Consider the following 25,710-nt stretch of genomic DNA (forward strand, 5'->3'; position numbering starts at 1 on the left):
AAAGTCCTAGAGAAATAAGAGATCCATAATAAGATCCAAAAATGCTTAAATTGGTGATAACATCATAATTTCTGGTTTATAGAAGAAAGAATTTTAAACACTTTTGAAGATTTACAAACAAGATTAGTCAGGTTACTATAGAGACTGCTGAATATAGTGAGTACAAGAACATTTCATATCACTTATACTTGGTTTTGATGCCCACATTCCATGATGGTGACCAAGAAACAGCAGGATAATAAAGCTATGTTGTTTACTTTTTAGTTTTAGTTCTTGGATTCATTGTTAGCTATTGTGAAATATATTATTTGTAAAAATGACATTAAATTATTTAAAACACATATACCTTGAGCATTTATAATACAGTCATATAAGAAAAGGGGAAATACTAGTACACCCATCATTTTTTTAACAATTTGTAACCAAAACTTTAATCCCAAGGATTCTTACAAAACATATTACAATTGACAGCATGAAAAAAAATTTTGGCCCTAACCAGTTTAGCTCAATGGAGAGAGCGTCGGCCTGTGGACTGAAGGATCTCAGGTTTGATTCTGGTCAAGGGCATTTACCTTGGTTGCGGGCACATCCCCAGTAAGGGGTGTGCAGGAGGCAGCTGATCGATGTTTCTCTCTCATCGATGTTTCTAACTCTATCTCTCTTCCTTCCTCTCTATAAAAAAATCAATAAAATGTATTTTTTAAAAATTGGACAATAACTCAAAGTTCAGCTCTACAATGTACCCTTAAACTGGCAGGACACTGGTATCTTGAAGAGTCTCAATCTTCCAAGTGAAGAATGTTACAAAGAGCTATGTATTCACATATAGCAACCACAAGAAATTTATGACCTAAAGCAAAGAATGTAAACTGACTTTCTTAAAACTTCTTAGATGTTACATTAACTGGACAATATCAGCTCAGTGTAAAGGCTGGCTGGATTTTTTTCAAAACCCTAATCTAGTTTAAGGGCCCAGCTTTAATTTTTAGCTTCTGGCTTGTGTTCATAGCAGCTTTTGAAGACTGCTTGTTCAACTACAGCTCCATATTCCATCCCAGCTATGGAAAATCTTCATTTTTGCCAGTTTTGTTTCCACAATATTCAATATCACACTTTAGCTGGACAGAAGTTAAGAGGTTGATTATCAGTCTATGCAAGACTGAAGTTCAAAGCAAATCCAATTTTGCTTAAGGGAACATTATAAAGTAACAATTCTTGATATTACATGCCTCCTATGATCCATTTCAAACCATAGAGAATTACATCTTTATGTGTCACTATTCCAAGACAAACACATGTGAACAGCTAAAACATCTTAAAAATGCACCAAGCTTATGAAGTCTCAAACAAAACTTGAATTTTCTGTACATACTCCTGTCAAATGAAGTTGTTTCCTGTACACCACTCATCTTGCAAACTGGTCTCTTTCCTCTCATTTGACCTAGATTGGCTATGAGACCTAGAGAAGGATCAGGACGGCTTATGATCTCTCTTCTCCTAACTCTAGAAAGGGACCTGCTCCGCTACGGTAGAAGCTTCTCGGTCTTGGAGATCTGCGGCGAGGTGGAGGACTCCTTCGCTGGTTATCATCTGGTGGGCCACCACCCCAAGAGGGAGGTGGGCCTTGATTTCGACTTCTCTTTTCGCCATTTGACAGTTCCACTCTTACTCGGTAGCCACATAGTGTCCTCCCATCTATGGTAGCTCTCAGCTGCATCTCGGGGATCTTCAAATTCAACAAAAACAAAGCCGGGAGGGTTTCTAGCAACCCATACACTTCCCACTTCCGAGTGGTCCATAATAGCCAAAGGCTCGTTCCAATTCAGTCTTGTTACCGTTGTTTCCAAGATTGCCTACATAAACCTTACAATCCAATGGACAGGAATCACGATGCACTTCGAGATCTTGAGTTAGGAATGCTGCAGCTGACGTCCACACACCCACCTCAGGCTCTTCAGCTCCCCTCCGCCCGGCTCCACAGGTCCCCTCACCTCCCTGGCGTCCACGAAATGGCCACTTACATTTTTTGACAGAAAAGAGTTGTGACTTGTTTTCGCCCAATGGCTATTCTTCGAATTTGACTTACTACTTTGTATTATATAAGGCCCTCTACATAGTAAAATATTTTGCATTATAGCTAAATAATGTTCAGGATTTTACTAAAGATTAAAAACAAAAGCAGGATACATAAAATGCCATACTAGAGAAGTGACTAGTATAAAAAAAATTACAGAAAAAAAAATATCCCAGCCTGTGTGGTTCAGTGGTTCAATATCAAACTATGAGCCAGGACATCACAGTTCCATTCCTAGTCAGGGCACATGCCCAGGTTGCCCACTGGATCCCCAGTGGGGGACATGCAGGAGGCAGCTGATCAATTATTCTCTCTCATCATTGATGTTTCTATCTTCCTCTCCATCTCCCTTCCTCTCTGAAATCAATAAAAATATATTAAATAATAATAATAACCCTGTATATGCAATATACATACTCATCCACAATAACACGTAGTCTATATGTATATATTCTTATAAAAAATGAGTTATACAATTAGAATTACTAGAATTTTCTCACACAATTATCATGTGAAGTTAAGTATTTCTCCAAAATTTGGTTTTTAAGTTAGTACATTATTCATTTTATTTATTTTTATATTTATTTTTATCATTGGCATTGTTCATCTTAGATTATTCTTTAAGTGAAGGAAGTACAAACATATCAATCTTTTGTGAAAAAAGCTAGAATTTCTATGATGTTTTTGTCCAGAAGCATTTCTAAGAGTCAATATCCAAGTTGTATTGCTTAGAGTGTGTTATTTCTGCTACACTCAACCTTCCTTCTTTCAATCTTTCCTTCCTTCCTTTATTCTTATTTTTTTTAACCCTTTCTCAAGGATATTTTTCCATTGAATTTTAGAGTGGAAGAGAGAGGGAAGGACTGAGAGAAATATCGATGTGAGAGAAATACATCGATTGGTTGCCTCCTGCACATGCCCCAACCAGGACCCCGGTAGGGAGGATCCTGCAACCGAGGTACATGCCCTTGACTGGAATTGAACCTGGGACCCTTCAGTCTACAGGCCAACACTCTATCCACTGAGCCAAACCAGCCAGGGCTCCTTTATTCTTTCTATCCTTCCTTCTTTCCTTAATTACTCCTTCCTTCCTTCCTTCCTTCCTTCCTTCCTTCCTTCCTTCCTTCCTTCCTTCCTTCCTTCCTTCCTTCTTTCCTTCCTTCCTGTTTTCTTCCTTTCTTTCTTTCTTTCTTTCTTTCTTTCTTTCTTCTTCCTTTCTCTTTCTTTCTTTTCTTCATTTTTTCTCTGTATTCAATAACCATGTCCATGTATAAGAATCTTTTTTCTGATAGCACATATGTACGTAGCCAAATGTAATAAAATTGAGCAATTTTGATTTTTCAAAATCATGGTATAATAATCACAGAATAATCAAATATTTCAGTATAATTTTGTTGATGTGTAAAGTAAACCTATGTAATATATTTTTTCCCATAAGTTATGGATTAATGCTGGCATTTTCTGTAATTGGCTTAGGTTCTATTGCATTGAAGAAGCAAAATAATTTAAAATAATTTAGGTCATGGAGATTTTTATAGTGAGATGTGATTTCATTTTTATGGAGGAAAATATATTTATCTAAAATAATATTTCTATGAGATACAAAGACCTTTATAATGTGAAAAAGTTATATGAGTTTACTAACTTTATTATCTATTGATTTAGTTATTTATTTATATTTTAATTCTCACCAGAGGATATGTTTATTGATTTCAGTAAGAGAGAGAGAGAGAGAGAGAGAGAGAGAGAGAGAGAGAGAGAGAAACATCTATGTGAGAGAGAAACATAAAACATCTGGTGGCCTTCCAAACATGCCCTGCCAGCTGGGGATGGAACCCACAACCTAGTTATGTGTCCTGACTGGGAACTAAACCCGAAATTTTTTTGGTATACCTGATAATGCTCCAACCAACTGAGACACCCAGCCAGGTCAATGAATTCACTAATTTTAGAAGAAAATAGCACATAATTCTATAACAAAATCTATATTTTGAGTATTGGTGAGTGATGTGAAGGCTCATTGCTGATCATTTATATTGTTCTGTTGTTTATTTAACACCTGAGGGAATTTATAAATGAGAAACTCTTGAAGAAATTAAGTTTTCAGGATGTGAACTTCAAATTAAGTGATGTTTGACAAATACTTGTGCACTTTATTAGATATGGCTGCAGTGAATCAACAAAAGCAATCTGCTGATGATATATGAGAAATATTTTCAGTATTTTTTATGAAAAGTATCTTCTCTGAAAATTATATATTTAAGTTAAGCTGTCCTGCTGTGCTATCCTTTTGAAGAATTGAATTGATACAATAACAAGGACCTGAAGACTAATGTTAGAAACTCTATGATTATTTGTACAGGGAATTAAAGAATGCAAAATGAAGGCTTCTAAGAATCACTTCTAATCATCTTGATACAATTATTCTTAGTTCCATTCAATTTTGTCCTTCTAGATTGTACTGGAATGGAGTAGTAAAGCTCATATAGGTCACGAAGTTCAGAATGTCACAATATGAAAAATGCACACATGTATGTAAAGAAAAATTATGAGAGAGAGATAGCTTTGAAGAAAGGTAGACCATTTTTTTTTAATTAAATGTATTGGAGTTACATTGGTTAATGGGATAGACCATTAAATTTTCATGTAAGACTAAAATGTAAATTTGGAATACAAGAGAAAACATTTCATTTGTGCTAAATACTAGTACAATTTCAGCCTTGCATCAGAGCAATCCTATCTAATAAAACAGTAATATGCAAATTAACTATCACTCCCTCACTCCATCACTCCGTCACAAAGATGGTGCTGGAGCGAGCAGGAGGCTTGGGTTGCCCCCGGCGATGGAGGAGGCCAGTTGGGGGCGACCAGGCTGGCAGTGGGGGCAGTTAAGGGTGATCAGGTCAGCCGGCAGAAGCAGTTAGGGGTGATCAGGCTGGCAGGGGGGCAGTTAGGGGCGATCAGGCAGGCAGGCAGGTGAGCAGTTAGGAGCCAGTGGTCCTAGATTGTGAAAGGGATGTCTGACCGCTGGTTTAGGCCCAATCCTCAGGCAGTTGGTGGTGACCAGGCTGGCAGGGGGGGCAGTAAGGAGTGACAAGGCTGGTGGGGGGGGCAGTTAGGGGCAACTAGGTCAGCAGAGGGGGCAGTAAGAGGCTATCTTGCTGGCAGGGAGGAGCAGTTAGGGGCAACCAGGATCGGGCCTAAACTGGCAGTTGGACATCTTCCGAGGGGTCCAAGATTGGAGAGGGTGCAACCTGGGCTGAGGGGATCCCGCCCCCTCATGCATGAATTTCATGAGCCAGGCCTCTAGTTGAGATATAATTGATAAACAAAAAACTACACTTATTTAATTGGTTTGGAAATTTACAAACACCCATGATACCCTTACCACAAGCAAGATAGTAGACATATCCAATACCAACCAGAATTTTCTTATGACTCTTTGTTTTTGCTTTTTGTTGTTGTTGTTTTATCTTTTTAGTGTGTTTTTTTTTGGGGGGGGGAAGAAGGGGAGTAGCTTTTTTATAGCTCTTAACATGAGATCTATCCTCAACATATTCTGATGTGAACAATGCCTTATTGTTCACTATAGGCACTTATTTATTCATCTAGCATAACAGAAACTTAACATCCATTGAAAGACTCTCCATTTCCCCACCCCCATTCACCCACAACCACTATTATATTCTTGATTTCAGCTATTTTTAGATATCTTATAAAAGTGGAATATCATGTAGTCCATCAGTGACTGGCTTTTCACTTAGTCCAGATAGCTCCTTTAATAAAAAAGTTGCCTGGGGACAAGACACAGGATGTGAAGAAAATGGAACCGTGGAGAAAATCTAGTACGAATGAAAACATACACTTGATGAGGGAGAAAATGAATCATACTTAAGAAAATGAGATTTGCCAAACCGGTTTGGCTCAGTGGATAGAGCGTCGGCCTGCGGACTGAGGGGTCCTGGGTTCGATTCCGGTCAAGGGCATGTACCTTGGTTGCGGGCACATCCCCAGTGGGAGTGTGCAGGAGGCAGCTGGTCGATGTTTCTCTCTCATCGATGTTTCTAACTCTCTATCCCTCTCCCTTCCTCTCTGTAAAAAATCAATAAAATATATTTAAAAAAAAAAGAAAATGAGATTGAACATCCAATAAATAGTTAAAACACAGAATCTGAGAGAGGAAATGACTTTAAAAATGAAGTAGTCAACAATGTTATAGGCTCTACAACATTTCATTCGAATAAGAACACAAAATGTAAAATTAAAGTAGCATAACAAGTCAGGATAGCTTTACTGGAGAAGTATAGGAAAATAGTAAGTTCTATGTAGAAGAAGTTGAGTTCTCACAGGGTGACTTTTGGCATTTCTGAGAGTAAAAAAGCAGCACTGCATTATTACCAAATTATTAAAGGAAGACCACAGGGAGAAACTAAAAATTTCTCAAGAAAACTAGGATGTATGGTCTTCCCAAGAAAAAAAATTACCCAGATAATATAAAGTATTAGATAACTGATCCTTTCACTACAAATGTTCTGTGGTTTTGACAGAAGTTTACATTTATGTAGAACTTAATCACAGACATTCTTCTGATCATTTAACATATAACAGCTCATCCTGTCCTCATAATATCCAAAGTATAGGTAATATTCCTATGATATTCTTAAAGAGGAAATTAAGACACAGTGTGGTTAAGTAAATTGACTAAAATCCCATAGCTATAAAGAAGAGTCAGGATTATTCTTTTTCTTTATTTTTTAAATATATTTTATTAATTTTTTACAGAGAGGAAGGGAGAGGGATAGAGAGTTAGAAACATCAGTCAGCTGCCTCCTACACACCTCCTACTTGGGATGTACCTGGTACATCCCAAGGTACATGCCCTTGACCAGAATCAAACCTGGGACCTTTCAGTTCAGAGGCTGAGTCTATCCACTGAGCCAAACTGGTTAGCGGTAAGTGTATAGTCTTAACAAGTACATGGTACTGTGTTTGGGTGCAGTTTATTACTCTAATACTGAACTTCAACATTATGTATGGGGTGTGTGTGTGTGTGTGTGTGTGTGTGTGTGTGTGTGTGAGACCTTTCTTAGTGATCATCAATAATATCAATTAAATGTGAAGAGATAGCATCAAATAAATTTGAATAGCCTATGTATGAAAAACTGTGGTGAGAATAATGGAAGTGAGGGAAAGATGCTTAGACATTTCTCTTATGCACTTTAATAAAATATTTATCAAAACATAAACAAATGTACACCTACTAAATTGTCTAATGTGAAGAGTTCATCTATGGCATAGGACAATAGTATCAATTATATAATTTAGATCATTTTGATATGAAAATTAAAAAATAAGCTATTAGAGAGATACTGAATCTTTTTTTTTTGTTTAGCTTTTTTACATTAAGTGGGACATCCATTATTGGTTCTATACTTATTGTCCTGAATTTCCTCAGGATCAGTAAGAGATAACAGAGAGCAAACTGGGGAAATTTTGTCCAATAAATCACTGGGTAGCACTGTTTATGCAGTCAATTGTGTTTAAACAGAGGACACAACATTCTAAGACATTTAATTAGATCTGAGACACATTTTAAAAGAGGCGTAAAGAAAAAAAAGGCATCCATAGTTGTGAAATGTATTTTACTTGAAGAGTGGCTTCTCCAAAGTAAAGGGCAAACATTATAAATTGCATATGAATGAAAGAAAATTATATAGCAGATGCTAATATAATATCAATATACTTTAACCATATTCATTAAAATAAGCAGGAATGTAATTGGAAAGTGAAAACCCAATTAACCTGCTTAACCTGCTTATTTAGATTATAAGTTTCTAGCATACCTGGCATACAATTCCAGTATCATGGAACTATTTGAATTCAAATGAATTTAAGACAAATTAAAAAGTAAAATATGTAGGTCTGAAGATAAAAATAAAGCAATATTAGATTAAAGTAGACTAAATTTCAAGGTTAATATTTAGTGTTAGAAAATATATTTACTCCATCCCATACTTAAAAGCATTTGTTATACATTAAAAATAGAAAATGTTCACATACTATGAGCTTATAGGCCTGAAGCATGCACTGTGCCATCCTTAATATACTTCTTTTGCAAACCAAAGTGATATAGTTATATTTAAAGCACTAAAAGCCCCCTGCAAGCATGAGTTGCATAAAGAGGCAGTGAGATGGAGAGCAGAGATTTGGGTCTCTTTCCTTTTCGAAGACAAGTATCACTTTATTTTGAAAGAAATTGAGAAACAAGTTTAGTGAAAATTGAAAACATACTCTAAAGGTGTGGATGGAATGAAATATTTATATTTTGCAAATATATTAATAGGGATTGTAATTTTATTTAAATTCAATATTTAACCCATTCTAGTTTGTGTATGACTTCAGCTCTACCTCCTGCTATCGTCAAGGGCAATATGAAAACTCAATGAAAACTAGCCATTTATTCCACTCTGAAACCATTTAATGTTTCCGAAAGAGAAATGATATCCACTTAACATGATATAAAAACTGAGCAACACACACAATAAAGCAAAATTATTACTTGGGAGACAGCAGAAAATTGTTAGAAGATCATCTCTTCCTGTTATTACTGGTAATTCATCATTACTCATCTATTTGCTCAAAACATTTAAGACACCTTGAATTTCCTCCTGCTTACCAATCTTGCAAGTGTTTTTATTTAAAATCACAACTGAATTTTTACTAAGATTTTATCTCACAAGAGCATGTAATTTATATATAGAAAAGTGTTTTATTAATTTCTTCTTTCCTTTAACTTCTTGTCAGCATCCTGCAAGCTCAAAAAGTATCATCAATAGAAAATCATTGTAAGAATAACTACAGATAAAATACAAACTTTAGGACTTCTGCCCCCAAATGAAGAGAATTTTAAGGACTCTGCAGTAATTCTTAAAAACATATTTCCATTATTATTAATGATAACCATATGTTTGATGAAAAGTAAAAGTCCTTTAAATACATTTCTTTTTCAATTTATTTTTATTTTTTTAAAATATTTTTGATTGATCTCAGAGAGGAAAGGAGAGGGGAGAGAGATAGAATCATGGGGACTGAACCCTCAACCCAGTCATATGCCCTGACTGGGAATTGAACTGTGACATCCTGGCTCATAGGTAGACGCTCAACCCTTGAGCCACACTGGCTGGGTTAAATACATTTCTTTTATTAGAAATATTAAATATTTTATTCTCTCAGCAGTTTCTATAAGCTTACAACTCTATAAATGGAAGCAATGCCAAAGAAGACTTTATGGCGATTTTTTACTTATGCATCTAAATATTAAAATTAGTTAATATTGTGATAATTAATAATTGCAAGTTATCCCAATTGATTCTTACGGATTATTATTTACTCCAGTTATGTCAACAGAATGAACAATATTTTCCTATTATCTGTAATTTATAAAATGCTGACATTTCTCTTGAAAGAAAAATGAGACTCCTTGGTTTATTTAAGAATGAGTTGAGTATTAGTCTCTCTGAATTGAAAATGTTCACCAAAAAACATGGCAATTCAAATGGATTTAGTTCTATCTTCAGACAACAGTTAAAAATCTCTTAATATTACTTATTTTTCTATAATACTAAACTTGATTGACCTATTAAATAATACAAACAGAATTTATTTGAAGCATGCAAGGCTCTGTTCAACTAGTGTTATCTTCTCCTTTATTTTCCACCATAGGCAAATTATGTAACTGCGAATTCCCAGAAAGAAACAAATCCAGTAAATATTTCAGGAATAACACAGCATACAGAATAACCTCTGTCTTTGTAACATAAAGACATATACCCATTTGCTACATATACTCTTCTCTGCACATAAGGGTCAAAGCCAGAGGCCTTATCTGATTCATACACTATGTGAATGATTTCTGACTACATTATGACCGAATGTAACACTATGAAATATGCTTAAAAGGCAAAGTGGCAGAAACTATCTTCTATATTCAAACATTGTTAATGTGGTTCTTTCAGAAAGCAAAAAAAGCAAACTAAAAATATGCATAAATATAAATTTATAATACAGCATGAATACTGAAATATCTTTCTATTATAATTTTTGTTTCCTTAGTCATTTAAACTTTTACTATTGAATCAGTAAACCTTAAATATGTACAGAAAGAAGGAGGAGGGGTCCTAACCGGTTTGGCTCAGTGGATAGAGCCTGCGGGCTGAAGGGTCCCGGGTTCGATTTCGGTCAAGGGCATGTACCTTGGTTGCAGGCAAATCCCCAGTAGGGGCTGTGCAGGAGGCAGCTGATCGATGTTTCTCTCTCATCGATGTTTCTAACTCTCTATCCCTCTTCCTTCCTCTCTGTAAAAAAATCAATAAAATATATTTTTAAAAAAAAGAAAGAAAGAAGGAGGAGGGGCAAAATAAAGGAGGAGTTGACATTGTCACCTTCATTATTGTTATTGTTAGTGCTGAGAAAAATAATTGAAAATGAAGTTCTCACGGGACTAACACTTATTTTTACTTTTAAAGATTAAAAACACAAACTTGAATGTTCAACCTTTGGATGAAACAAAATTTCAAAACTTAGGCAACAAGAACAAAAAATAAATATTGTCAGGCTTTTGATAGATACTCTGATTTGATTCTGTGTTTAGAAAATTGATGATCAATTTTAATAAAATATTTTAAAATATTATAACATATGATAGTAAATGCTTAGGTATTTATTCAACTAATATTTATTTAAAATGATCTACTTAAAAACACTTTTAACACAAAAGGCCAAGCTGCCTGTTTTACCTCCAAATGTTTTTGTTAAAGTAAAAAATTGGAAAATGCCAACCTTAATGACAGATATAAACAATAATCTCCAAATCACAGACAAAAGACATCAATACTTAAACTTTACAATGTGAAATAGTCTATAATTGAATTTTAAACAGTTTCAATAACATAATGATAATACCTTGTTTTATTATATAAGTGACAGCAAAAACCAATGAAAATGATAAATATTATATAATCTTTATGGTGGACCTCATGCTTCATGTAAGTTGATATCGAAACTGCTTTCCAATGCAAAGGAAATGTTCTTTCAGACAACTAAATGAGAGGATAATAAAAGTTTTTGTATAACTCATTATTTTAGAGAAAAAGAAAGCTACACATGTACCTTAACAGTTAAAAAATAGTGCATAACTAGAAACGTGTGTCCTCTGGAATAATAGAAATAGTTTATAAGTGCCTAATTGTACTTAGATAATCTAAATGCTGGCCATCTAATTATTTATTTGTGCTTTTTTTCCAGATTTTATGCTCAGTAGGTATTATTTTGCTTAATATAGGGCCCAATTTAAGTTATAAAAGGCATTGAGAATCTAGGGTAAGAACTACTATATTTGTTTTCCTCCCTTACTAATATATTTTTTTTAATTTTTAAAAAATGTCTTTATTGATTAAGTTATTACATATGTGTCCTTATCCCCACATTACCACCCTATCCCCCCCACTCATGCCCTCACCCCCCTGTTGTCTGTGTCCATTGGTTAGGTCTATATGTATGCATGTAAGTCTTTTGGTTGATCTCTCCCCATTACCCTCACCCTCCCCTACCTTCCCTCTGAGGTTTGATGGTCTGATCGAATGTTTTTCCCTACTAATATATTCTTAATCTCTAATCCACTAAAAAAGAAGTGTGTGTGTGTGTGCGTGTGTGAGTGTAGAAGCATTTATTCTATAGGGGGTATTATAATCAACCAGCTATTTCAGATCAACAGTAAAGTAAATATTTTTGTGAGTGTCAGTGCTTTCATAGATTGTTCTAATAAATGAAGGAACTTCTTAAAGGTCAAACTGTATATCATACCCTGTAGTAGATAGTTATCCAACCTTTAAAATATATCATAGAAAACTGATAATAAAAACTATGGATTTTTAAAATATTTTAAAAAGACAATATAATTAGAAAACTGTATTTGGTAAAGTATACCTAACTTTAGAAAGTATGATTCTCTGGATTCTTAATGGAAGTATGGCTACATTCTGTGAGACATAAAGATCTTAAATCCCATGCCATGTAGACAATAATATGCTACCATTATCATCAATATCTGCTTTCTTCTCCTATACACTGGCTTAAGGGTACACTACACAAAAATTGGAACTGATTTCTCATGATTTAATATATCCAGAAATTTAAAGTGCATAACAAATTTAGCCCTAGCCTTGATTATACCCACTTAAGTCATATTTACTGAGATATATTTCTCATTTAATAAGCTTTCCTTTTTTTAATATACTTCTATTCATTGTAACAAATGCATAGTCATTTAATGCCCGCCATAATCAGATATAAAACTTTCCCACCATAGCGAATAACTTTCTTGAGTTCTTTTGCTGTCAAACCCATCCCCCCATCCCTGGTCCCTGGCAAATACTGATCTGATGTCTATTCCTACACTTTTGTTTTTAGGATTAATATGCCTTTGCAATATTTTTGCTAAAGATAAGTTCAAAAAAATCTTAAAGGTACCATGACAAAAGAGTATACAATTTCTCAGATTAGACATTGAGATTCAAAATTCATTTATTATACCCTGAACTTATGGAAAGCCACGACACAGAAAGCTATGAAGAGATAGAAGATTGTAAATGTACTTTGTTATAATGCTTACATCTCTTCTCTGTGGTGATGGCTTTCAAATATATTATTCAAGTCACTAAACATCTTTATAACTTCCCTTTTATTTTATACAGATAAATTGATTATTTTTTTCCTATTTAAAATTTTGAGTACCAATTTTTTAAGTTGTGTACATTGAAGGTTTCATGGGTTATCTTTCCACACTCTAGTATGACAATGCTGGATCATCATATTCTAGGTTCCAAATTCATAGAAATTGTTATCTAATTGGTACATCCTTCTCACATATGATTTGATTGAAAATCATCACTTCTAACAATCCTTAACCTTGAAACCTCTACTTTATCTTGTAGAATAGCTATTTGTGTACTTGTCTCTTTTGCTCACTGCTTTGTAAGCTATTTGATAGCCACCGTAAGAGTTCATCTTTATTTATTCTGCTTTGCTTACAGTAGACAATCACACAGGTTGCATACAGTAGATAATTAGAGCGATTTGTTAATAAAACATAATTATTAGAAATCCTCTTACTTTATTTTCTGTATTATAAAAGTGATGTGTTGTTTTTAATTAAAGAAAATAGTAAAAATACTTATTTTTGAGTAAAAATATTTATTTTTATTACTCAAGCTCACTTTCCAAGTAGACCTACTATTTTTGTCTACACTCAATTTTTTAGCTCTGTATAGTAAGTTTCAAATGATTGATGTGATTTAAAGCAATATTAAAATAGAAAATACATTTTTTAAATGACTGGGCTACAATACTCCTCAAGTTAACAATACCTAAGATATAGCTATAACCTAAATGTCCATTAGCAGATGAATGAATAAAGAATATGTGGTGTGCACATAAAATGAAATATCATTCAGTCACAAAAAAGAAGGAAATCCAAGCATTTGTAACAATATGAAGGAACCTGGAGGACATTATACTAAGTGACACGACCCAGACACGAAGGACAAGTACTACATGATACCATCTAGATGAGACATATAAAATAGTAAAACTCCTAAAAGCAGAGAGTAGAATAGTGGCTGTCAGGGGCCAGGAGGAGAGAAAACAGCGAAATATTAGGCAAAGGATGCAAGATTTTGGTTATGCAAGATGAAAGAGTCCTAGAACTTTATTATAAAGTATATTACCTATAGTAACAATATGTTATTACATACCTAAAATTTTTCTAAGAGGGGTGGGGGGTTTATATGTTAAATGTTATCACAAAATTATAATAGTAAAATAAATAAGGCAGGAGGAAACATATATTTAGAGGATATATAGTAGTGCTGGTTTCATAGATACATATTTATCTCCAAAGTTATGAAGTTGTATACATGAGTTTATATAGATTTTTGTATGTTAAAAAAAGTGTTAATTATAATTTCATGGCAAAGATTTAGTATCATTTTCTTACTATTAATTTTTAAAAGAAAAATTAAAACAATAATACTCAACTATTATTAGAAATGCCATAATGGTATCAATTAATGTAATTATATATTTACTAAAATGTTTTAGTGTACCCTAAATTTTAGCTTTCTGGAAAAACTATTTCACAAAAATTATAGAATATATATACTCATACACATCACTGTTGTAGCTTTTCTTTAACATTTTGCACCTTATTTTATTATCAATAGGAAACTACAGTGAAATTTTTCTACTTATTAAAGCAGACATTTATGTGGGGAAAATAAAACCCCTGAGTGTGTTAGTGAACTTTATCTTGGAGAGTTACTGATTTAATTGATATAAGCTGCCCTTGCCATTAGTCTAGCTAGCTGGAAGCAAGCTATTTCTGTCTGTATTACTTTTCATTATTGCTTCCTTATAGGAATTCAGTACCTGCTGCTCCATATAAATGTGACAAAGTTAAAAAACAAAGTATAAAAAGTCATTCAATTTTCATCTGCTACTTTCCCATCAATGTTAACACATGATTGTATTCTTCCTAACCTTCATACTTCAAAGACTGCTGTTTCAACTGAAATTTTGAAAACCTACATTTAGATTCTGACTTCAGAAATAGAAGACATTACTATTGCTTATTTATTTATCTAATGCCCAAGCATCAACACACATACTATAAATCACTTGAATTCCCCTTGCAGTTATTTTTTTGCAGTATACCTAAGTTTATTAATAATTTACCCTGTTCTTCCCAGATGCAGAGTGAAGGAGATGACCAAGCCATATATCACATAAACAATTAAAACTATCCTTTGGCTGTAAGCTTTTTTGAAATGATGAACTGCTGGGACAGAGTGTGCTGTCCTTGAATTACTTTCATTGGTAAGTATTAGACAGTAGGATGAATTTTTTATAAACCAGACATTTGGAATAGTATCTTCAAAGCTGTGTCAGCTGCCTATTATCTTTATTATGGCCTAGAAACAGATAGCGAAAATACATATTTTAGTACATGTATTTCCATTACAACAAATATGGGGCATCATTTTTTTCCTTAAAAGATGAATGCAAATAAAAAGTTGGACTTTTACAACAATGCCATTGCTTTCTCCTTGCCCCCCAATGTGAAAAAATAATGTCAATGTAAATATGTAACAATGTTAAAAAAGTAATAGTAATATTTTATGTGCAAAGGTGAATCCTTATAGGACTAAATGCAATTTTATGATTTGCTTTATCTAGAATAAGTGACTTCCTAAGTATTTCAGAAGACAGATATGCTTAACATCTATAATAATAAAAGTGTAATATGCTAATTAGACCAGACAGCCGAACGACTTTCCAGATGTCATTCAGGATGTCCTTTTGGACAAAGTCGCTGTGGTGGGGGCTGACGCAGTCATGGCTTTTCATGTATGCGTCTACACACCACAACTATTTGATATTTAAGGAACACTAAAGGTTTGATCCTCATAATTATTAACAGATTAAATCTTATATTTGTCCTTCCTGCAAATTATTTTTTGTTTTACTTTGCTCATCTGTCTTATTTAAAACAATATATATGGTTAGCCTAGCATAAATATATTCCTAAAGACAAATTAGGAGCAGGTCTGATTTCAATAAGACTTCTATAATGACATAGTTTTTTTATCTACTATGTACAAATCACCCCATATTAGACCCCATTTGTCTCAAACTCTCTTTGCTTATTTATCTTTTGCTTGTCTCTTTGCTACTCATCACCTTATAGTGTAGACTCTGAATCACTATTTCTAAGTCTTCTTCATCATTTACAAGCTGAGGCAATTCAAATAACCACTTGACTTTTTTGAAAAAATGCATAAATCATATTGAGGCCATTATGATTGGATGTATTTGTATAAAAGATGTCTGTAAAATAAGCTCTAGCTATAGGAAATGCTTTAAGTAATATTATATTAATATTTAAATTGATGCTAAATATACTAACCCCATCTATTATCTGTCTTTTTATTCTTAAATATCTAGCACTCATTCTATCAAACTTTAAGAATTGAAAACTATATCTGATTTATATTATCTACATTTGAAGAAATGTAACTAGACATGATAGACATATTGCTTTAGACAATGAAAGTATTAAGATTATTGTTTGAAAATTCACTCCAATTCTTAGGCAAAATTGAAGTTACAATATTTAATTAAAATACTTGATTAAAATATAGTCGTAAATTTTAGAGATATAAAAATGAGAAATCTGGTAATTATTAGAAGGGATTGGTATGATGCCATTTGTATAATTAAAAACAAAATAGTTTCCTAATCAAATTGATGAGCAGCATCAAAGTTAACTTATGCAACATGGTGACCTAATTTGATAAGAATATAACTTGTGAAAAAAAATAAAATTTGTATAACTTTTCAGAGTTCATAGTCATTGACACTTCTACATTTTTTCTTGGCTATTGAAAAAAGCTTTTCTAGCTAAACTCCAAGTTCAGGTTTGGTCTCCATTTTGATATATTTTCAGGGATATTTTAGTGAGAAGCATCAAGAATATCTAGCTTACCACTTTTATAACCATATAATTCATATTCATATTACATTCCTTAATTTATCTCCTAAATATATAACTTCCTATATTTCATATTCCAAAATCTCCATGTAGCAAACCCTGGAAATTCTTCAATATATAATTATCTCTGTCAATCTACATCCAACTTCAAGACAATTGCTCTTGTATGTTCTGTGTTTCCAAACATATTATTCATATCTCTGTTTTGAAACTTATCATATTAATTATAAGTTTTAATTTATTAGCTTGTGAGCTACTTGTTATTGAAAACATTATAACATGTTTGTATATCTAACATTTAAGGGAGTATTTATAATATACAGATATTTCAGAAATATATTAGATAGTAGAATGAAGGGGAGTAATGTAACATGAAAAAGGGACTAAAGGAAAGAAGAAAGAAAGAAAAAAGGTAGAAGGAAGGAATTAAGGAGGAAAGGAAAGAAAGAAGGAAATAAGAAAAAAAAGAAGAAAGAATAAAAAATGCTTATAGTTGGCAGAGCTGTGTAAATGCAGTCTCTCCAGGGTTACCTCCTCATTGCTACTTTTTAATGTACCAATCTCCTATTTATACAAGTATTGTTAACTATAATCACTTCAATAGCATGTGATGTTTATGAAAATAATTATTATCTGTCAATAATGATATTGCTTTTGAATGTACATCTGTCAGATTTGTGGTGTTGGTAACCACTCCTCACCACTACCCAAGTCTCTTCTAAAATGGTTTGTGAAATGCAGGGAATGACCCGTAGACCCTGAATGATGGATGAATGGATTACTCTGACACACATTCCTGTGAAAGAGAGGGCTAAGGGGCTGCTTGGTAGGAGGCACCAAAACAGCCCTGATTGCCTGCCTCCTTAGGCTTTTATTATATCAACAGCTTGAATTAAAATTAACCTCTAGATACAATCAGCAAGGTAAGTATCCTTGAGAAAGCACATGCTTCTGCAAGGTCGGTCTTAAAGCCTAAACATAGAGATTCCAGCAAAACAAACTGGGGGGTTCAGACTTGTTTGGAAAAGTCAAGGCAGGAGCTGCCGTATTCTGCAAGGTTACCCCAGAGGCCCCCAATCTTTCAGAGAATCTTCCTTACAGACTTTCTACCCAAGTCCTGTGCTTCCCCACATCTTTCCCCTTTTTGTTTTTCTGGCTGCAGAAGACAGAGGAAGACGATGAGCTTTCTGCTTTGAAATGTTCGAGTCTGAAACACGTTCACTGCTTGAGTTCTGATTTTGCAGACTATAAGAAAAACAAAGAGGATTACAATGACAGCAATGGTTAATCCAATCAGGTACCAATTGCTTTTAGGAAACCATGTGGTGGTGTTTATCCATTAGAAATGCTCCTTTACCATATTCCAAGCAGTAGTCTATTTTTCATGTTGATAGCAAGAACTCTCTAATTTGCCTTTGCAACATGTTTACTTCTTCAGTAAGTTTATCATGAAAGATTCTCCATAGATGCTTTTTAACATCAATCTACTAATGGTGACTACTGTTCCATTTTAAAGGGATGATACATAGGTGCTTATGCTCCTAATCGCAATTAAGCACTTGCCTGTATGCTATGGTGTCTTGTATTTCCCCCAGATATTCAAAGGCTGCCTCTATTGCCTGTAGTGTAGCTAATATATGCTGTTGTATAGTGAATTCTCTAGTAACGTTATAGGCCATATTGTCTATAAATGTGGGCATCTGCACAGACTCAGAAGGGCTGCCACAGCAAAGCTGGCAGTAGTAAGAATAACAACAGCTGAGATGGCTACAATGAGCATTCCCAAAAATCTTTTGGGCCGTAATTGGCTCAATGCTCTTTCTAAGACTTTGATAGCTGATGAGCCTTGCCATTTCCTGGTGAGATTAACAGGTAGGATTTCTGCTTGTCTCCTAACTACCATAATAGTGCTGATGTTCAATGAAGTCATATTTTGGGTGGTAATACAGGATGCAAAATAAGATCCTTCTCCAACCTGTACTAGAAAAGATGAACTATGGTTTATTAGTAGACTAGAGGCCCAGTGCATGAATTTGTGCACAGGTGGGGTCTGGCTGGCCCGGCCCCAATTGGTTCAGATTGGGGCTGGGCCTGTTGAGGGGAGGAGATGGCGGGAGGTTGGCAGCCAGACCCACCCCTGATTGGTGTGGCGTGGCCCATTGTGGGCAGACCTGGCTCGGGGGAGAGGCTGTGGGCCTATTTAGGTGGTGGTGGCTAATCAAGGGTGGGGCCGGTCCTGGGGAGGGATTGTGGGTGGTGGGATGGGGAGTGGTGGTTGTCAGCAGCCTAGGGTAGGGGTCATGGGTGGTTGGCCGGCTGGCCCTGACCCTGATTGGAGTAGGAGAAGCTGATCAGGGGCAGGGCAAGCGGGGGAGGGGGAGCTGCAGGAGGTTGGTCAGAGGCCCCACCTTCCCCATCAGGCCAGTTCGCTGGCCGCAGTGGGCATCATAGCAACCGGTCATTTTGGTCATTATGGCATTCTGGTTGCTGGCTTTATATATATATACATACTATAGGCTCAGCACACAAAATCATGCACAAGTAGGGTCCCTAAGCCTAGCCTGTGATTAGGGGCATGTCTGATGCTCCGTGATGCCCCGTGCCACCCCGTGACGCTCCACGACACTCTGTGATGCTCCCTGCCCCACAAACAGTCAAGTTGACAGCAGGATTTGTGGGCGTTGACATTTCATTACAAAATTTGCATGGAAAAACAAATGAATAAGGAAAATGTAAATAATTTTGTGTTGGGAAGGTCATCAGAAGACATAACAGTTTGACCTGTTAATTGAATTCAAGCAATTGTTTGCTCCAATATGCTAGAAGTTACCCACAGACACAGCCTCAAGATAGAAATTACAGTGACAAGACCATCTAGATTGGGTATGAGACTAAGTCCCTGTGTGATAGTTGAACCCAGTTAAGTCCCCATGTGTACATGACCTCTATATAAGGCCTCTACATGCCTGTGAGACTTGGCAGGTGGGTGCAGACAACTATTCATCTAGTGGTTGCCAAGACAAGTCTTCTAAGTAAATCTCCTTGCTTATTAAATTGCCACCTACAAATCTGAAATGATCTGCCTTTTTATTTGATCTCACCCTGCCCTCAGCATGTAGGGGCCAGTTTTGGTTTATACTGCAAAGCTCCTGAGGAAGTTGTGACCTAACATTTTAAAAATAAGGAAAAATTGGGAGATTTAATCTCAATCTGCAGAAATCAATATAGTGTGTTATTGTTGAAAGGGTACACAAATCATTCAATGTAATTGAATAGACACTTCAAAAATAGAATCACACATATATGGTCAATTGATTTTTGACAAAAATGTCAGGGCAATTCAATGCAGAAAGGATAGGGCCAAAACCAGTTCTCCAACATCCCTCGAGGGGTTCCAGATTGCAAGAGGGTGCAACCAGGCCTAGGGACCCCACTGGTGCACAATTGAGGCAAAGGAGGGACACAGGAGGTTGGCTAGCCAGGAAGGGACTGAGGAAGGGGTCCAGGACATGTCTGGCTCATCTGGCTCAGTTCTGATTGGCCGGACCTCAGCAGCAAGATAACCTACCGGTCAGAGCATCTGTCCCCTCGTGGTCAGTGCATGACATAGTGACTGGTTGACTGGTCAACTGTCTGTACCCTGGTTGTCAGTGAACGTCATAGCGAGCGGTTGAGCAGCCTTAGCATATCATTAGCATATTATGCTTTGATTGGTTGAATGGCCAACTGGTCAACCAGACACTTAGCATGTTAGACTTTATTATATAGGATTAAGTACCACTGCTTGCTTCTTTTTTAAACTATGAAGAGTCTGTTTTTCATTGTTCTCTACTGTTTTCATCCCCATTGATAGAATATATGCAATCTTAAACCATGGTTGCTGCAAGATAAAAAAAAAAAAAGCAAATTAAATCAATTAAATTTTAAATTTAGGAAGTAAATCTATTTGATATTTTAGACATTTTTTGTGTATTTTGACATATTTTGGAGACTTTGTACTTTGCAATATCATCTCTAATTTTTCTTTGATTCTATAGACATAACATTTCACACAGAAATATTTAATTAGTTTCAGCTTGATCAACAGCTGAGTGTTATTTCCCATAGGCAATGGAGGAAATAATAAGTAGTATTCAGATGGTAGGAGAATGGGGGCACATAAGGGAAAAATACCATGAACAAGTTTATCAAAATGTACTTTGGCTTCCTCTTTAAAGTGTTTGGAGTTAATTATGCATTTCTGAAAACCTCAGCCATGATCCCACCTGGGAGGAAAGCCTTTGCTTCACACAGCAGGAAAACATTTCAGAACTGTATTTCTCATTATTTGCCAAGAGAGAAAATATATTAAGATTCATCATTTACTTTCTAGTTATGAAATATTAGATTTTTGGCAAGTTAAAAATGCCATGAGCATAAACATTTAGTTTTTCCTCCAAAAATTTGTTAAACCTTTTCATTCATATACAAGAACAAAACAATTGTGAAGAACAGATTTGAATACATAAAAGTAAATTTAAGTCCATCTTAAATGCAAAATCATAGTAGCAGTCCACACACTGAAACTTTATCTTAAAAAAATAGAACTTCTTGGCATCCTCTGCTGAACTACATGGTATTTGGGGACAAATAAGCATTACATTGTATCCCCAGTATTCATACTTTGTCTGGGGTGTGGTAGCCATTTAATGCAGATAAAATTAAAATGAATTCCATAAAAGATATTCACTTTTAGATTATATTGCCTCTAAAATAACATTTAAAATTGCATCTTCACCATATTTTTATCTTCCAAGGAAGTAAATTTACTTAAAAATTTTTTTAAAATATATTTTTTTATTGATTTCAGAGACGAAGGGAGAGGGAGAGAGATAGAAACAGCTGTGATGAAAAAGAATCATAGATCAGGTGCCTCTTGCCTCCTGAATGCCCCCTGTGGGGATGGGAATGGAACCATGCATGACCTCCACAGTGGCCAGCCAATTTCTAACCAAAGCTGAGGAATCCCCAATGCTTCTCACCAATCTGCACTAGTAACTCCTGATATTAAATATGTATTTGGGATATACATATCACGTATTTGCCTTAATTTTTTAATCTTCATTTTTATAGCTTTTACTGGCCCCTCGCCTTTTTCTCACAAATATGCCCTGTGTACACTATAATAATATACATATATTAAAATTGGGACTAAAACAAGTGTAAAAGGAAATGTATATTCCATTTGCATACAACTCATCTCAAACTGCCTTGCCTTTTCTCTTTTGTATTATCGAACACACATGTACATAGGACCTCAATTTAGTCACTCATTTTCTCTTGCTTTTTCAATTTACTCACCCATTTATAGAACTATTGTCTCAAAAGTCACCAACAACTGCCCTGGCTGGTGTGGCTCAAGTGTTTGGAGCGTCATCCTGTACACAGTAAAGGTTGTGGGCTTGATTTCAGTGGGAACACATACCTAGGTTGCGGGATCCAGTCCTAGCCCAGACATGTGAGGAAGGTAATCAATGTTTCACTCTCACATCTATGTTTTTTCCTCTCTCTCTACATCTCCCTTCCTCTTTCTCTAAAATCAATAAAAATCATGTCCTCAGGCGAGGATTAAAAAACAATGTCACCAACAACTTTCTGTATACCGAAGTCAATCCCCTAACTTATTTTGTCATCATTTTAAATTTCCTTGTAGAATTTGCCAATTACCTCTGTAGCAAGTGACAACCATGCTCCATAAATTCTGATTGTTCCTTAAGTATGTTTATTTCCTCCTCCACCTCCCACTACACAAATGCAGAATCCTCCAAATCACGTTTCTTACCATTTCTCTTCTCTCATTTTATGTTTTCCACTGAAGGGAATATTATCTCTTATTGTTAAATCTTTAACACCATTTGGCTTCACAAGATTACCAATTTTACATTAATCATATAAACATTACAAGCAAATTTTTAACTGTCTAATGGTACCATCCACTAAAATATCTTACTAGCAAATAAGACAATATGCCTTACTTCGAATTAATCATTTAATTCCCCAAATAATATATCACATTTCTACCTTTTAATTAATAACACTGTCATTCACTCTGATATAGATGCATAAAACATTGTATCATTTTCCATGTAAACATACAGCTTTTGAATGACTATATATATCATTATTTTTATTCCAAAGCTGTTATTACATGGAAAATGACTATATGAAAATAAAATTAAAATATACAAAAACTATAAGAAAAATTCTTTAATTACAACAATCACTAAAATTATTATATTATTTTTATAACTTTCCATTACAAAAACCACAATGAAAAAATAATTGCACTACCCAAAATCATAGTAACCTCTTAGGAATTAGGCATTTTAAGAAAAAATAAGATTTTTTTTTATCCTCCACTAACTGTGTGACATTTGTGGGCAGCAACATATGTAGCATCAAATCCCCAATATTTTCTTTTTTAAGAGTTTCCCCCAGATTATAAGAATTGGGATCACTATTTCTTCCATTATGAAGTTTTCAAAAAATTAGTGGACAAAAGCCATTTCTTTAAGCTTACAGGTTCAAAAGTCATCATCTTCATAATAAAGAAATTCAAAAGTCAGTTGACTCTGCTGAAACATGTTTTCCAGATAGTTATAAAAAATAGACCATAGTGTAGCAGGAATTTTGGGGCAACATAGGCAGGCTTAGGGGTTTTGTAGAATTGGGGTCCATGGAGAAGCGTGAGGCTGCAGACTGGGAGGAGGTACGTTTCCATAACACAAGGAAGCCAGGTGCAGTTACATCTTCATAAGACAAGGAAGCAGCAACAGGTATATTTCCATAAAACAAGGGAACTGAAGTATCCAAGAAACGTCTATATTTACAAAATAAAGAGAAGGAAGAAAGCCCAGAAGGATTAGGAGAACAATGAGGGAGGAGAGCCTCACAGGTCCCATGTGAGGTTTGACCTTTGAGCTCAGGGGTTGCTATAGTGACCAATTTGAAGGGGAATATTGACCAATCGGAGGGGATATCAGGACACAGAAACTGCAGCCTTTATAAGCTGTAGAGAAAAGGGACTCAGTTAGACCTTTTTCCCCCTCCCTACATGGGAGTTTGTACTTGTTCTTCAATAAATTTTTACCTTTGCTATACCACTTTCTGTCCGTGAACTCATTCTTCGATTCCGGGGGACAAAGAATCCAGGTTCCAGTCCAAAAATTCGGTATCAATAGAGAAGTGCTTCTTAATCTTGACCACATTGTCACCTGGGGAGCTTTAAAATATCCTAAGGCCCAGAATGACTGCATTCTCCAGGCGAACTACCTCAGAATGCCTGGAGGGGGCACCAAGGCATCAGCATTGTCATACCCACCCAGGTGATCCAAAGAAACAAAGTTAAAAATCCCCCATTTCAGTAAAAATTGTGTCACAGTTGGTATGTTTTATCTTACCACTTCCAATGAGTTGAGAAGGCTGTGTTGTTGTTTTGTTTGTTTGTTTTGGTCTGGAGTGGTAGAAACAGTAGTCTCACATATGTGACCCACACCTCAGGGTCTGAATAATTACCTGGAAGAGGTTTGCTGAGAAGTTTCCTGCCAGGGTTTCTCCAGCGTGGCATTATTGGTGTTGCACTTCTATGGGAACGTATGCACAGGTGACCCAGAGCGCCTCATTTGGGTATACCAATACAGACGTCAAGGGGTATTTTATTATTTAGGCCGAGCTTAAACCAAAACTAAGAAGAGAGGAGACACAGGAGACAAACAGAATGCAAGAATCACACAGGTTTATTTACCAGAGAGCTGATGGGTTTCAGTCCTTGGCAGGCCACCCAGAGACACTCGCTGACAGAGACACACGGAGGCCGTCAGATACGCCGCGGCAGGAGCTCAGTCTCTTGACTCGAAGAGAGGCCTCTAACAGTTTGGGCTCAGAAGCAGAGCAGGAACGGCAGGTTCCAGGGGCAAGGAGAACGTCTCCTCTGTGGAGGTCAGAGAGACGTCTGTCTGCTGGTGTGAGGGTCCTTCCTTTATACCCGATGGATGGGCTTCTTCAGTGTCTCATATCAGTGTGCTCCGGTGGTGTCTTCTGGGCTTATCAGGATACACACGCAGGGGGTTACAAGGTACTTATCAGGGTCACATACACACAAGTTAAGTTCCACTTCTAAGTAAAGTTAAAATTCACTCTAATACAAAATGAAGTTTGCTTATGCTAACCTATACTAATACAAAATGGAGTTTGCTTATGCTAACTTATACTAACTAAACTTATTACTATAACAATTGGCATTTGAGAACAGATAATTTGGGAAACCATATTGACAAACAAAATGCCTCCAGACATTGACAAACGACTCCTGGGGAGCCCAAGCACTTCCAGGATGAGAAGCACGGACAGGAATACCTAAAACAGGAAATAAAGGGGAATTGTTCTTGAGTTAGAAAAAGTGACTAGATATTGTTTTGCTATCAGGTAGAAATGGGAAAATTCTGATTGAGAATAATATTTTATGAGATCCATTGACTTAAAAAAAGAAAAATTCTATCTATTAAATTATGATACACTATCTATTATTAAACTTACCTTGACATTAGGAATGGTAAAATGTAAGAAAATGTAGAGCTCAAAAGTCAACAAAAATACTATATATTAAATATTTTACATATCACAATATGCAAGGCTTTTGAAGACCTTAATATTTTTATATAGCACACATAAATTTTAATTATATTTTTAAAAATATCACATTGCATGAAATGTTTTATAATTTACCTACATTTAATATTACATTGTGCAACATATAGTAGCCATTTATATTTTATTTGAATGTGCCTCAATACATTAAAATAAATAAAACAGATTTTAGCATTTTTTTTATTATAAGGTTTTATTATGGGGCTTTTTAAAACTTTGGCAAGTGTTATGTTTCAGAGTTTTATTATTACCATGCTGGAGATTTAACTTCATAGTTCTCACAGCTAATTTAGAAAAACATTACTCATATTTAAAAAACATGATAGTAACATAAAGTTAATAATGT

At 35.2% G+C, this 25,710-nt stretch overlaps 1 pseudogene; it reads right to left on the reverse strand.

Annotated features, from left to right (window-relative positions):
• Positions 1–1,377: 1,377 nt before the first annotated feature.
• Positions 1,378–25,710, reverse strand: part of LOC102442892 — a 25,803-nt pseudogene continuing 1,470 nt past the window's right edge.

The sequence above is a fragment of the Myotis lucifugus genome, unplaced genomic scaffold (assembly GCF_000147115.1).
Source record: "Myotis lucifugus unplaced genomic scaffold, Myoluc2.0 scaffold_149, whole genome shotgun sequence".
Classification (NCBI taxonomy): domain Eukaryota; kingdom Metazoa; phylum Chordata; class Mammalia; order Chiroptera; family Vespertilionidae; genus Myotis; species Myotis lucifugus.